This window comes from Lissotriton vulgaris, chromosome 7 (assembly GCF_964263255.1).
Source record: "Lissotriton vulgaris chromosome 7, aLisVul1.2, whole genome shotgun sequence".
Lineage (NCBI taxonomy): Eukaryota > Metazoa > Chordata > Amphibia > Caudata > Salamandridae > Lissotriton > Lissotriton vulgaris.
Genome location: NC_141695.1, coordinates 803,959,375 through 803,973,814, shown reverse-complemented (window position 1 = coordinate 803,973,814; position 14,440 = coordinate 803,959,375). Strand labels below are relative to the sequence as shown.

The 14,440-nt window shown below is 50.6% G+C and overlaps 1 protein-coding gene across 2 annotated transcripts in view; it reads left to right on the top strand.

Annotated features, from left to right (window-relative positions):
- The window catches only part of ENGASE (endo-beta-N-acetylglucosaminidase), a 324,534-nt gene that overhangs the window by 243,753 nt on the left and 66,341 nt on the right, over nucleotides 1-14,440 (top strand). The window lies entirely within an intron of this gene.

The following is a 14,440-nucleotide window of genomic DNA, read 5'->3' as shown; positions in this document are numbered from 1 at the left end:
AAAGGACACCACACAAGTGTTATGAAAATAAACAGTTATTTATTAAGATTCACAACAGCCCTGTACACTTTATGAGGACAGGGTACTAAGCACAAAACAAAACTCTTACGAAAATACTTAAGTTAGCACAGTATATACAAATGCCCGAGGGGCACGGAAAACCATATACTCTGAAAGTGGAATGCGAAATTACTAGCAGGTAAGTACAGTACTAATAGGCTTTGGAATCGCTAGATCTTGACTATAGAATCTTCAGATTACTTCTAGGAGACCCAGGGGACTCGGGTGCAGAGTGTGCACTCTCACGCGTGATGCGGGACAAAGTCTATGGTAGCTAGTAATGACAAAGTTAGTGTTCTCGGGCGAACCCGACCTGGTAGGAAGAAAACGAAAGTGGATTCTGACCCTTGGATAGTGAGGCTATGCTGGGGCACCGAAATGCCGAAGTTACCTAGCCCAGGGGCTGCAGCTGCATAGGTCTCAAAAGACGTCGGGAATCCTCGTAGACGGACCAGGAGCCTGGAAGAAAGAAGTTGCTGGCAGGTGACCAGTGAAGAAAGTTCGATGGATCCAAGCCTGGATCGAAGGAAGATGACACCTGAAAGCAGAGGGGACCAAGTTCGAGACTACTAGCCAGTAGTCAGGTGGCACCAGGAGGGCACCGGATGGTAGTCACCTCGACTAGGTGAGTGGGTGACGCTGTGCTCGCAGATCTCACGGACCAGGAGGCGTTGTCGGCGACCAGGATGGAGGAGCGAGCTGTCCCACGAAGATTGAAGCTGTCGGCGTCGCTGGACCCAGGATTGGGCAACAAAGCCTTGGCAAATTCAAGCCCACGCGGTGGAATCAAAATGGCGTCTGGAGTGGACCAGGAGGGTCCGGGGTGCCTCTCTTGAAGAAGGAAGCAAGGGCCAGTCTGGAGCAACCAGACCAGCAGCAGTGATGTCGTCGGGCGTCGTGAAGAAGGCCACAAGCCAGCCGGCTAGTAGCCACACAGCGCGGTGAGCACACAAAAGCAGAAGGGCCCCACGCAGATCGTGGAGATGCTGGAGAGCTGATCTTCGGTGCTGGAGCTGCTCAGGGTTGGGACTTCTCGGACCCCAAAGCACTCACCAGTGGAGCACACGGTGGGCTTGTTACAAAGAAGTCGTGTAGTCTTGGCGATCGTCGGTCCCTCGAGGTCTCGTCGCACTCACAGTTCTCAGCTTTGCTGTAGAGGTGAGTAGAGGTCAGAGGTGTCAGGGAAGCCGGGTCTCGTCGAGCTGGGTCGTCGGATTCGTGAAGAAGGACTTGCAGCAGACCGCAGTGTTCTTTAGGATGGTGCCCGCTTGATGCAGGGTGACTACTCCTTAGCCACAAGGGAGAATCTTGAAGAAGGAAATCTTGATGCCTTTCGCAGAAAGTCGGGTCTTGATTCCAAAGATGATCTAATTTGAACAGGGGGCCCGCTCCCATCTTTATACTAAAAAAGGGGGCTGACCCGGTGACTAGGTCCTGCCTATGGGTGGGACTAGGTGGGGGGGGGGTTACACCCCTTTCCTATGCCGGACTTCCCCAGGCCAGGGGCTGGTGTGCCCCTGGAACTGGTTCAGACTGGCCTATGCGTAGTGAGCACCGGGGTGCCACTCAGCAGTCACCTTCCTGAAAAGCCCTGCCTACCCAGGATACACAAAACCATGTCTGGGACGGTGCTAGCACCACCCCTGACAGGAAACCCGATGTCCAGGCACCCCTCGCTGGAAGGACTCCCAGGTGCAGGGGGTCAGACTCGTGTCTGTGGTGGCAGCATCCATTTTGTGGAGCTGAGGCTTCAGTTAACTTTAACCGGGGTTCACAGTTACATACATGTCGTGTCCCTCTAGAAGGGTGGAATGCTAACCCCGTCGCCAGAATTGGCGAGGGGTTAGTATTCCAATTCGTATGACACCTTACTCGACATGTTTTGATAAAGCAATACCAAAGATAGCATTTAACCGCGAGGATTATAATGCACTTGAGTATATGGTATGCGATATCATGGAACAGCTATTAGGACTTGATTCCGCAAGCTGCAGACAGGCTCAGCTCATGCCAGAGCACCATCTCACACGATTCCAAGCACTCTGCCTTCAGGATTGTTAAGGCCTGCCATAGGAGTGACTGATAGGAATCTGTGTGTCCATTTTAGGGTTAGATATAGGTATACTATATCTACAGCAAAGGGTGATTACACGACTTTGCCCCAGCTGTCATGCAGCCAGTTGTGTCAAATTTAGGAGGCCAGCCAGGGGTGGCATAATACATGCTGCAGTCCCTGGCAGCCCTGGGTACACCTATGCCCTGAGTTACAGGGTCTGATAGGGTGGCCCAGTACCAATTGGAAATGTACCTAGGGTACATGGAATCCATTTTAAAGAGAGAGCAGCAGGCCTGGGGTCCTGATTGGCAGGATCCCAGGTCGACTATGTCAAAAACCAGCTAAAACACAGGGAAAAAAGTTGGGGGCAACCATAGTCAGGAGGTACCTTCCTACAATATAATTGCTTGCAAAATAGTATTTGGAATGCCCCTACCCGTTTAGTTTGTTCCACAAGATTTCCGGGCAACAAAGTCGAGTGGGCGGAATAGTCAGAAAAAAAACACGCCAAGAGGGGCATCTGTCGCTGAATGGTGGCCTGGTGGATTAGGTAGGAGAGTTTCACTATGGTATCTAGGGTTGACAAGTTTGCTCAAAACCTAGTTTGATAAAGCAGTATTATCTTATTTACCTGCACCCAATGATCCAGTTCTTTCAGGAGAATGGAGGCATATTCCTTTGCTTCTGTATCCAGGAGGGCAATGAGGCAATAATTTTCTGTATCCTCCTAATATCCCTTCTTGAATATAGGATGCAGAATCGAGCCCCTCCATCTCTCCGGTCCCAACTGATAGACTAGGCATGATTGATACAAGAATAGGAGTATTGCTGACTCTGAAGACCTGTGCTGGAATGCCATTGGGACAGGTGGCACCAGAAGGTTAGATTTTTCTTAAGATTTTACATATTCCATCTGCAGTTAATTGCTCCTCCTTGCTCCTAGTTTCCATAGGAGAACCTGGCAGACCCAAGTCTTCATAGCATGCTGTTGTAGCTAAATATAGGTTCGAGGCATATGAGCTGCAGATCCTACACTTTGCATTAGATCGCCACCTGGTGTTGGGCTCGGATGATTGCATGTTGTTGTCATCTAGGAAGAAGTCTTTGTAGTCACGAAATAGGTGACTCCTCCCTTGGACGATAGTGCACATGGGCATCGGCTCCATCCTTAGATTGGTTTTTTCCGCCACTGGGTTCGGATGCAACTTTTCTGCTCCGGTTCGAAAATGTACTTTTCAAAGACTTCGACGTGCAAAAACTTCTAAAAAACAAACTAACTTCAATATACATAGATTCGACCTAATCACTTTGATTCCGGTCGTTGGTGCGGGCCGTTGGGCCTACCCACTTGGTGTGGCCTGCAACTCATTGAAAGGACACCATTCAAAAAATTCCCCGTGTGTGGAGCCAAATTTCCACACAGCGACCATCACGAGGTGTGTAACCTGTGTTTATCACCTGAACACGACGAGTCGAGCTGCACACTTGTGTGTCCTTTCGATCCAAGAAGACCATTCGAGATCGGAGGGCTCGTCGACCCGACATGCAGAGATCAGCTCCGGAACCGGTGGATATCTTTGACGAAGGTCCATGTGTCCCCGAGGAATTCCGATGATCTCCAGATCGTAACTGAGGTAGGCGACTCAGATGACTCCATACCATCAGGTCAACACGTGAGTACAACTGCCCCTACCCTAGCCCCAACCCATAAACCAAAGCCTAAGGTCAAAACTCCGCCTTCGGGGCTCAGTCGAGACCAAGACATTGCTTCAAAAGCCCCGCCATCAAGCCCGGCTCTGATGAAAATTTTAAAGCCTTCCGGTAGCTCCATACCGAGCAAACCGCACGTGCCGATACCAGCTCCCTCGGCACTGAAAGAAGTCACGGTTCCGAAAAAGACTCAAAAACCGTCGACTCCTAAAGACAGGACGGCACCGAAACCAATGAAGCCTGCTTCCACCCCAAAATCTTATGTGCCGAAACCCACAAAGCCTGCTTCCGATGCCTCCAAGCCCTCGAACCAGGCCTCGACTCTGAAAACAATACCTTCGGTGCCAAAAATTACGCCACAGGACTATTCAACAACTCCTAAGGCTCAAGACAAGCAGAAACCAGGCCCGGAGCCGAAAAAATCGGCGCTGAAATCAATTTCTCAAGAAGAGCTTTTTAGACCTGATCCTTTGCAAAAAAGGATATACATAGGTCCAGAAACAGGACATGTTTCCACCACACAACACAGGAAGAGGAAGTCAGATACAGCACCTACACCTCCAGTGCCTGCCAAGAAGGACTCTGCCACATCTCCTATGCACCCTTCTTCTCCTGTATCCCATTCTCTTGCTCTCCCTTTAAACATTTCACCTCAAAATTCTCCTCCTCATTCTCCACAACATACACCTCCTCAGGATGCTGATGATGATCAGTATAGCATGGGGGGAGGGAAAGACCGAGATGACCCTTTTCCCTCCCCAACAGGTTCACCAGACTGGGGGTATCCAAACCCACAGGATATACCAGATATTCCTGACCCACATATATATCCATCTAAACCTTCTCCTCCAGAAGACGATATTGGGGTTGGACACTTAATTAATAGGGCTGCCATCCATCACATTGTCACCATGTATTCAGATGAGGCCGACGAAGATTTTTTACTAGAAACTTTTGAACATCAAAAATCTGTGCAAATACTGCCAACTGTTTAAACATCCTGTAAGAGCTGGAATCATAAACCCAAGGATAGGGAAAAAGTACCGAGCAGCTCCTGGGGATCCTGCTTACATTAAAGGACAGCTACTCTTAGACTCCCTAGTAGTTTCAAACGCTAGAAAAAGAGCAAATTCCCAAACATCAGGCAAAGCACCACCTGCTGATAAAGAATCAAAGATCATAGATGTTCAGGAAAAAGAATGCTGCCTAAGCTAGCAATGCATGGCGCATTGCTAACACGCAAGCCCCCCTCGCAAGATAAGACAGGGCTCACTATGATCAGCTAGAGAAGCTCTTACAACATCTAACTGACCAATATAAGGCACAAGCAGATGATCTCATACAAGAGGGTAAGCTTATATCAAATGCCTCCATTAAATGGGCACTAGATGTAGCAGACCCTGCATCCAGGGCAATAAACACCAGTTTCCTTCTTAGACGTCACGAGTGGCTACGCATTTCAGGATTTAAGCAAGAGATACAGACTTCTATCTTAAATCAACCATTCAACCAACAACAATTGTTTGGTCCAGAAGTAGACACAGCTCTTGAAAAAATGAAAAAAGACACTGACACAGCCAAGTCTATGTTAGCTCTGCAGTCCACCCAAGCGAGAGGCTCCTTTCGTTGCTCCTTGAGGCGGCTCCAAACAAGCTGGAGCAGACAATTCAGCTTCCTTTAAGACAAATGCACAAGCATCCTCTAATAAAGGATACTTTAGAGGGGGCTACAGAGGTAATAATAAGGGAAGAGGTCAAGGTAACAACAACGATCGATCCTCTTCCACCACTAAACAGGGACTTCCTTCAGCTACCCCAACAGCATACCACTCCTGGAGGGCAAAGATTAACACAGTTCCTACCTGTCTGGAATTCCATCACAACAGACAAGTGGGTAAGACAGATTATCCAGTATGGTTACTGCCTAGAGCTTACAGCTACCCCTCCAAATATACCACCAGAACAGCGCCCAATGTCCACAGAACATCTAACGCTGCTCCAACAAGAGGTTCTCTCATTGCTGCAAAAAGATGCAATAGAGCTAGTTCCATTGCAACATCAAGGAACAGGGGTCTACTCACTACTTCCTAATACCCAAAAGGATGGGACACTAATACCTATTCTAGATATAAGGCCTCGCAATCTGTATATACACTCAGACCATTTTCACATGGTCACTTAACAACAAGTGCTCCCAATATTGCAACAAGGCGATTTCCTAACTACACTAGACCTCAAAGATGCCTACTTTCACATTCCTATACATCCTTCTCACAGGAAGTATCTCAGGTTTGTGCTAGGACAACACTATCAATTCAAAGTCCTTCCATTCGTGGTCACAACTGCAACAAGAGTGTTCACAAAGTGCCTAGCAGTAGTAGCAGCACATCTCAGAAGAGAACATATCCATGTCTCCCCATACTTAGACGATTGGCTCATAAAAGCCAAGTCATTCAACCAGTGTGTTCAACACACATCTAGAACAAGTAGTGTGCGCATGGATATGCGTGAACATCCCTGGATGAGGCACTCCAAATGTGGATCAAAAACAATTGATTCCAACGTTTTCAAAAAGTTATTTTAATTTCTTTTTGCGTAGTTTGAGAATTTTCATAATGATATTAGCATCATATCAAATGAAGTTTATAGTAGCATCAACATGTTAGCAGTGATGTATCAACTCTCAACTCCGATGCATTTCGGGCTGAAAGCCCTTTGTCAAGGAGCGCTGAAAAGAAGAAATGAGCCTCAATAAGAATTACGAAAAAATGAGGTGGAATAGACAATAAACGTGCACATTAGAGGGCAATGTGATGGGTGCCTAATGGGAGAAACGAGAGGAAAGTAAATAAAGGAACAGGGGTCGGACGTTAGTGTGGTAGTGTAAAGATGTGAAAAAAGTGGTGATACTAAATGCCTAAAGGAATGTGAGGCGAAGTCATATCAAGCGCAAGAGCGGTAGTATATCTAACAGTGGCATTTCTTGCGGTGAAAATACGGTAAAAGTGTGGATTAAAGAGTGAATCGGGTTGTCCCTTAAAAATCTAACCAAACGGAATAAACTTACTTCGAGTGGATTAACCGGGAAGACGCTGGTGCAAGCTGTCAGCGGTCGTGTTCCGCGTTAGGGAAACGATAGCGTTCAAGGGAGTTAAATGGGTAGAAGTAAACCGAGGACTAGCGTAATGTGTCGGTGAGGGTAAACATAAACAAAGGGTGGATGTGAGAAAAGTGGCCATATTGGAATAGTAAGAGAAACAGTGATAAGCCAAGTAGGGTGTGTGAAGTGTGAAGGAGAAAGAATAAAGAAAAAAGGGTAAAGAATAAAGAGCAATGCAGAATATTAATGGCACAAATTAAGCATGTTTCATAAATAACAGCTGTATTCGACTCGATCATTGAGTCCACACGGTTTGAGGGTTTGAAGACGGTACATCCATTCAAGTTCTCTTTTGAGAAGGAGTTTATGATTGTCCACTCCTTCAGTCTTTTTGATCATTTCCAATACGATGAATTGGAGTTGCGCAATGGTATGGTGGTATTCATCAAAGTGCATGGCAACATTAGATTTTTCTTGTTTTGTGCGAATGTTAGATTTATGTTCATTGATGCGCACCTTGATTTTCCTCTCTGTTTTTCCGACATGTAGTTTGCCGCAGGGACATTTGAGTGCATATATAAGGTTCATAGAGTCACAGGTGGCATTGACGTGGAGTTTGATGGGATAGCCTTTCATCGGGTGTCTGATGATATTCCCCTTAATAATACAGTTACAACTGTTACAATTCATACACGGTAGGGTTCCTTTGTGGTCTTTCATGATGGTTTGTTTCCTAGTGAGTATTTCCTTCAAATTACTGCTGCGGGTGTATGCAAACAGTGGTGGGGTTTGAAAAACGTCCCTAAAGTCGAGTTCCATTTGTAAAATGGGCCAGTGTTTGATAATGATTTTCTTGAATGTCGCGCTTGTTGTGGAGAATTTGGAGACCAATACTGTACGTTGATCCGTTTGTATGGGTTTTTTGGTAAGGCTTTCCTTTCTGCTGATGGTGGTGACTCGATTATGAGCTTCCTTTAAGATGTTTTCAGGATACCCTCTATTGATAAAACGATTATACATTTCCTTGATCCTGGTTTTGAAAGTGTTTTCGTCCGAGACGATACGTTTAACACGTAACATTTGAGAAAATGGGAGATGTTGAGAGATCCCTGGTGGAAACTAGTGAAATGTAACGTGTTACGGTCTGTAGTTTTGCGGTGAAGGTCGGTGACGATGCCTTTGTCGGTAATTTTCATGTTGACATCAAGGAAAGAGATCTCAGTTTCATTAATTTGCCAAGTAAGTTTGATTCGTTCATCTTTTGTGTTGAGTTCGATCAAAGCATTGTTGAGTGACTCCTTGGTGTCCGTCCACATGAAAAAAAGGTTGTCAATGTATCGAACATACATTTTTATTTTTTCATGAAAAGTGGTGTTGGCGTATATGTGTAAGTTTTCAAAATTTTGCATGTAAATATTGGCGTACGTTGGGACCGCACAGTTTCCCATCACCATTCCAGATAGTTGTAGATACCACCTGTTTTCTTCTTGAAAGTAGCTATGATATAAGGTATATATCATAAGTTCCATTATGAACGTCTGCATGGGCGTTTCGATGTTACTATGGAGGAGCGCTTGTTCAATGGCTTCAATACCACCTTGGTGTGGTATGGAGGCGTACAAAGCGCTTACGTCAGCTGTGCATAGGATAATAGATTCACTGATGTCGATATTGATTTGTGCAAGTTTTAGTAGAAATTCGGTAGTGTCTTTGATATGGCTGGTCATTTTAGTTACCAAGGGTTGAAGGTATTTATCAATAAATTTGCCCACTGGTTCATGTATCGATCCTTTAGTGGAGATGATGGGTCTGAATGGTGGATCGTGAAGGTTTTTGTGGATCTTGGGACACATGTGGATGGTAGGGCTCTTGGGGTATTCTCGTAACAAATACTTTTTGGTGCGATCCTCAATACTTTTTTTTTTTTTTTTTTTTTTGGAAGACGTTTATTATTGTAGAAGAAAAAGTGCAGTACATATAGCAGAGCCTACAACCCTGCGGGCCGGCTGCAAGAAATCCGTGAATTGTAGGGGCATAGGGTTACAGGGGAAGGCATTATGCATCAGCTCATTCTTTGTTTGGCGTGCTTCTTCACTGGCGGATTATGTATACGTTTCACATTTCGCACATGTTCAGTTCCATAATTGACGTCTCATTTTACATTTTTTTTCTATAATTCAACCAATAACTTTCCAACATAAAACAGGGATGATCATATCAGCGTGTCCCATTGTGTCTGTGCTGCCAGTGCCGTGCCACATATCATCTGTGCGCACGGCACCAATGTCCCATCAACATGTTAGGCATGCGCCGGTGGCGCATCAGTGAAATGCGGGGTCTATAGCTCGCGTGTGTGAGTAGCTGTGAAGCTGGTGTGGAACAGGTTCGGTGGGTGGTGACATCCCCCCGTTCGTCGGTTCAGCGTACGACGTGCGTGGCAGACACAAGTGTCGCCCCTGTTGCATATTCGGTGGGTGGCACCCTTTCCTGTGTTCCTTGTCGAGTGTCCAGTCAGTGGCGCTTGACCGCCGCTGTGTGACGGTGGGTGTTCACGCAACTGGTAAGAACAGGAGTGCGGAATCTTTAACCTGGGGTTACGTGGGGGGGTCAGACATGAGGGGGGAGGGGGGGGGGGGGGGAAAGTGTACTCGTGGGGGCTGGGTCAGGGCGAAGTTGCTAAGATCCGTGGTCGGGCTGTTGTGTGGTGGAGGGTCCTCGTGTAAGCGGCTGATTGTTGGTCGTGGCTTGTACGTCGGGGGGAGTCAGTGCTACCTACATGGAGGGGGGGGGGCCAGCGTGGCGTGCGGTCCTGCCTATGGTGTCGCCGCTCGTGGGGCGCCTATCCTTCTCAGCTGTCTCTGCGTGAGCCCCCTGGCCACGCCTTCCTCCCGCAGGGACCCCAGGATATCATTCCAAACATGTGCGATCGGGAACTGCCTCAAACCCGCTATCTCTTCACTTCGCAGTGCCGTGCCCTCTGCTCTGGCCCAGTTGAGAAAGGATGTGTACCAGTGTGTGGGGGTTGGTGGTTCTCTACTTTTCCAGTGCCTGGTGAGCAGGCGCTTGGCCGTGATAAGGCCTAGGTCCCAGAACCGGGCTAGTGTTTTATTTTGTTTAGTTCTCTTGTATAGCCCAAGAACGCATGCCTCCCACGTGTTGGGTAGCCCCGGGCCTGTGCTGTGCGTCAGGAGCGATGTCACCTCCCCCCAGTATGTGGACAGAGTCAGGCAGCTCCAGAGCATGTGTAGGATGTCGGCATCCAGCAGGTCGCACCTGGGACAGGCTGTGGTGTCTGTCGCGAAATACTTATTTATTCTGTCCGGCGACAGATACGCCTGATGCAGTATATACAATTGAATAGTGCGGAAGCGGGAGTTGCGTGGGATGTTCACAGGGCTGGCTAGGACCAGTTTCCATTCTTTGTCTGTCCACCCCCTCCCCCGATGGGTCGCCCACTTGTCCCTGATCGGTTGTGTGGACCTCTGAGTGTGCATGAGGAGCGCCTGTGCCAGCCAGTGTGTAATGTGTGATCCCCTGCCCATAACATGCAGGTACTGGATCAAGTAATGAAGTTGGGGCTCCTCCTGGATGTCCCCCCAGGACTCCGTGTACGTCCTCACCACTGACGCGTGGAGCAGGAATTGCCCTGCTGGCAGGCCAGTGCTCACCGATAGTTCCGCAAAAGGAAGCACGCCCCCGTCCGCGTAGAGGTCTCCCATTGTCTCCACTCCGGCGGCCACCCAGGGCTCCATGCTACGTGGTGACACCATCCCATTCCTCCGGGGGGTACCCAGCAGGGGAAGGGCGGGGGCATACGGTTTGACGTCCTTCGTCAACTTCAGGCAGCGAAGGAAACATTTGCGGGCTACGGCCACGTGCAAGGGCAGGGGGCGAGGCCCTTTGGCCAGTGGGTGAAACAGGGCACACACCTGCGGGTGTGTCCATTGGTGGTCCGCATTGGCGGTGTCGTCGAGGTGTGAGTCGCTAAGCCAGTACGTGACCCACTGCAGCTGTGCTGCCAGGTAGTATAACTCCATGTTGGGGACCGCCAGCCCCCCTTCCGCCGTCGGGGAGTACAACTTCGCTAGGGCTACTCGTGGGCGCCCTGTGTTCCAGATCAGGCCTCGGAGCATCACCTCCAATTCGCGGAAGATCCTTGTGGGGACATATAGCGGGACGTTCGCAAAGTGGTAGAGTAGTCTCGGTAGCGCTATCATTTTAGACAGAGCGATCCGGCTAGGTACATTCAACGGCAGGGTCCTCCAGAAGTTCATCTGGGCCCTCAGCGAGGACACGGCGCGCACCAGGTTGCCTTCCAGTATATTCTGCGGGTCTTTATAAATGTGGAGCCCGAGGTACTTGAACGTGGTCGGGTACCAGGTGAGCCGGGCGCCACCAAGGTGCACCTCACATTCCTCCAGGTCCGAGCTGAAGGCGAATACTCCGGACTTAGTCCAATTGACTCTGAGGCCCGATACCCCTTCAAACGTCCGGAATATGTCCGACAGCGTTGCAGGCACCGTCGTGAGGTCTCGCACATAGAGTAATAGGTCGTCCGCGTAGAGCGAGACCGTGTGCACCCCGTCTGCCAGTGGGATCCCCCATTCCACTCCCTTGTCCCTCAGTAGAGCCGCCAGGGGTTCGATCGCCAGGGAGAAGAGAAGGGGCGACAGGGGGCAGCCTTGTCTGGTACCCCTGCGCACCCGCACCGTCTCCGACAGCAGCTTGCCCGTCCTTATGCGGACGTTCGGTCGCTGGTATAGCAGTCCGACCATATCCATGAAGGCATCACCGACGCCGAGTTTGTCGAGCACCGCTCCCAAGTACGGCCACTCCACCGAGTCGAAGGCCTTCTCCAGGTCTAATACGAGGCACCCCGACCTCGGCCAATGTAATGTGGCCGCTTCCTGGACCCGAAAGAGACGTCGCAGGTTACGGGAAGTGCTCCTCGCCGGCATGAACCCGTTTTGGTCTGCATGCACCAGCGCCGGGACCTCTAGGGTCAGGCGGCGGGCCAGCAGGGAGGTGAACACTTTGTAGTCCGTGTTCAGCATGGCCAGTGGCCTGTAGGACCCCATGCACGTGCTATCCCTGTCCGGCTTCAGCAGCGAAACCAGGTTCGCCTCATTTAGAGAGTTTGGGAGCGCCGAGTCCTCAATCGCGTGTGTGTAGAGCTTGAGCATCTCCGGGACCAGTACGTCCGAGCAGGCCTTGAAAAACTCGGCAGGCAGGCCGTCGGGGCCGGGGGACTTGCCGTTGGACATTGCGAAGATGGCTTCTCGCAATTCCTCTTGGGTGAATGGGCCCCCTAAGTCCTCCTGCTGTGCGTTCGTCAGAGAAGGCAGTTGGATGTCAGCAAGGAAACCCTCTATGGCGGCCGTTGAGACCCTCAGCTGTGACTTGTATAGAGCCTGGTAGTGCCCCACAAATGCCTGGTGTATCTTGCTCTGTGTGTACACGATTTCCCCTCCAGTTGTCCGAATGGCGGATACTGGTTCCGTGCGGGATTCCTGTTTGACCAGCCAAGCCAGCAACCTCCCCGGTTTGTCGCAATGTTGGTGCACCCGCGCTGAGTGGGCCGCAAAGTTGACGTGTTTCAGTCTCTCTAGTAGCGTAGCGTGTTCCTCACGGGCCTCCCGTAGCCGGTCACTCGCTCCGATCACTGCCTCTCGCTCCCAACGGAGCAGGTCCGCCTCCACCTTGCTTAGGTCCGCCTCTAACTTTTTCTGTATGCTCCCTTGTGTGCCCAAGCAATGCCCCCGTATCACCACTTTGAAGGCGTCCCACTCCACATTTGGGGAGGATGCCGTGCCCGAGTTGTCGGCGAAGTATTGCGCTACTCGGGCCTGTAGGGCGTCTCTGAAGGGTGCGTCGAGCAGCAGGGCGGGTTGTAGCCGCCACGTGGGTATTGGTGGGTGTGGGCGTTCCCATGCTATCGTCAGCGTGTGTGGGTTGTGGTCTGAGTGTGTCCGGCCGAGGTATTGCGACTCAGTAATGTGCGGTAGCATTTCCGTTGTCACCATGAATCTGTCCAGGCGGACATGTAGCGTGTGTGCCCCCGAGTAATATGAATATACCTTGGTGTCCGGGTTGTGCGCGCGCCATGCATCCCTGAGGTCCCACTGTGTCGCCCATCTTGCGAACGCCTGTGCAACCCCCAAAGATGTAGCATCTGGCCTGGGTGGGGTCGAGCGGTCCAGCGTAGGGTCTAGTACTGTGTTGTAATCTCCTCCCAGTACCCAGGGGACTCCGTGCCAGGGTGCCAATTTTTCCGATAGGTGTGTAAGGAAGCTTCCCTGGTCTGTGTTTGGAGAGTAAACGGACGCTAGAACTACTGGCTGCCCGTCCATCCGGCCCTTCACCAGTACATACCTCCCCCCCCTGGTCTATGAGCACCTCAGACATTGTGAAGGGGGTGCCTGGCCTAACCCACAGTAGTGCCCCACGGGCAAACGATGAGTATTCCGTGGCGTACAACTGACCCCTCCACCTGCGCCGCAGTGCAGCCACCTCCGCCCCACATAGGTGTGTCTCCTGCAGGAGTGCGATTTGTACACGCTGCCTTTTCAAGTAGGAATATATCTGGTATCTGCGCGCAGGTGTGTGCATTCCCCTGATGTTCCAGGTGCATATCTTAATCGAGGTCATACTAGCGGCGTGTACTCCTCCCCCTCCCTCGTACAAACAGCCGTTCCACTAGAGGCCCCCCTCCCGCCATCCTCAGCATGTTCATCGCCACCCCTCGTAGTACACTTAGCATAAATCAGGTAGACATTAGGTGGGGGAAAAACGATAAGCAACATTAACCAACTGTGGGCAAGACCCACTGAAATACCAAAGGGACCGTGGCGAAACGGGCCACCGTCCATAATCTCAATTGAGAGGGACAACAGTTCCAGTCTAAGGGGCAGTGCGCATAAGCACGGTTGAGGCTAAGAGGAAGTTAAGTCAGTTAAAGGAGTTCCGGCTCCATCCCCGAGCCTCAGGGTGCAGGCCGTTTGCTGGCCACCGGCTGCGGACCGGCACTTGACGTTTCTCTGGTCCCAAGGAGCCCCGTGTGTGTGGACCCCGGCCTTTTTTTCTCTTTTTTTTTTTGTGTTTGGGGGGAAGGGTCACAGTTCTGTGCGAGCTCTTGGCCCCAGTCAGGGAGGGCGCCTCTCCCCCCCTAGGCCACACCTGCAGCCGGCCAAGGATGAGCACGGGTCAAGGGGCAACCCCACCATCATCAATCTCATCAGTCTTCAACGCCACTGAGGCAGTACTCACTGTGTCTGTGGTCCGCTGTCCATTCGGCGGGCAGGTGGGGTGGAGGAGTGCATTCCCAGTTGCACCCGGCGCTAGTTGCGTCTCAGCGTCTCGCCGGTCGTCACCGCATCCCCCTCGCCTGGACGGCCCTGTTCCAGACTGCTTCTGTGGGGCTAGTGAATCAGGTCCGAGGTTTGCGGCGTGACCACCGGCAGGTCCACAGAGATCTGTGAGTTCGGGATCCCGTATATGGCTTCGTCGTCGTCGCTG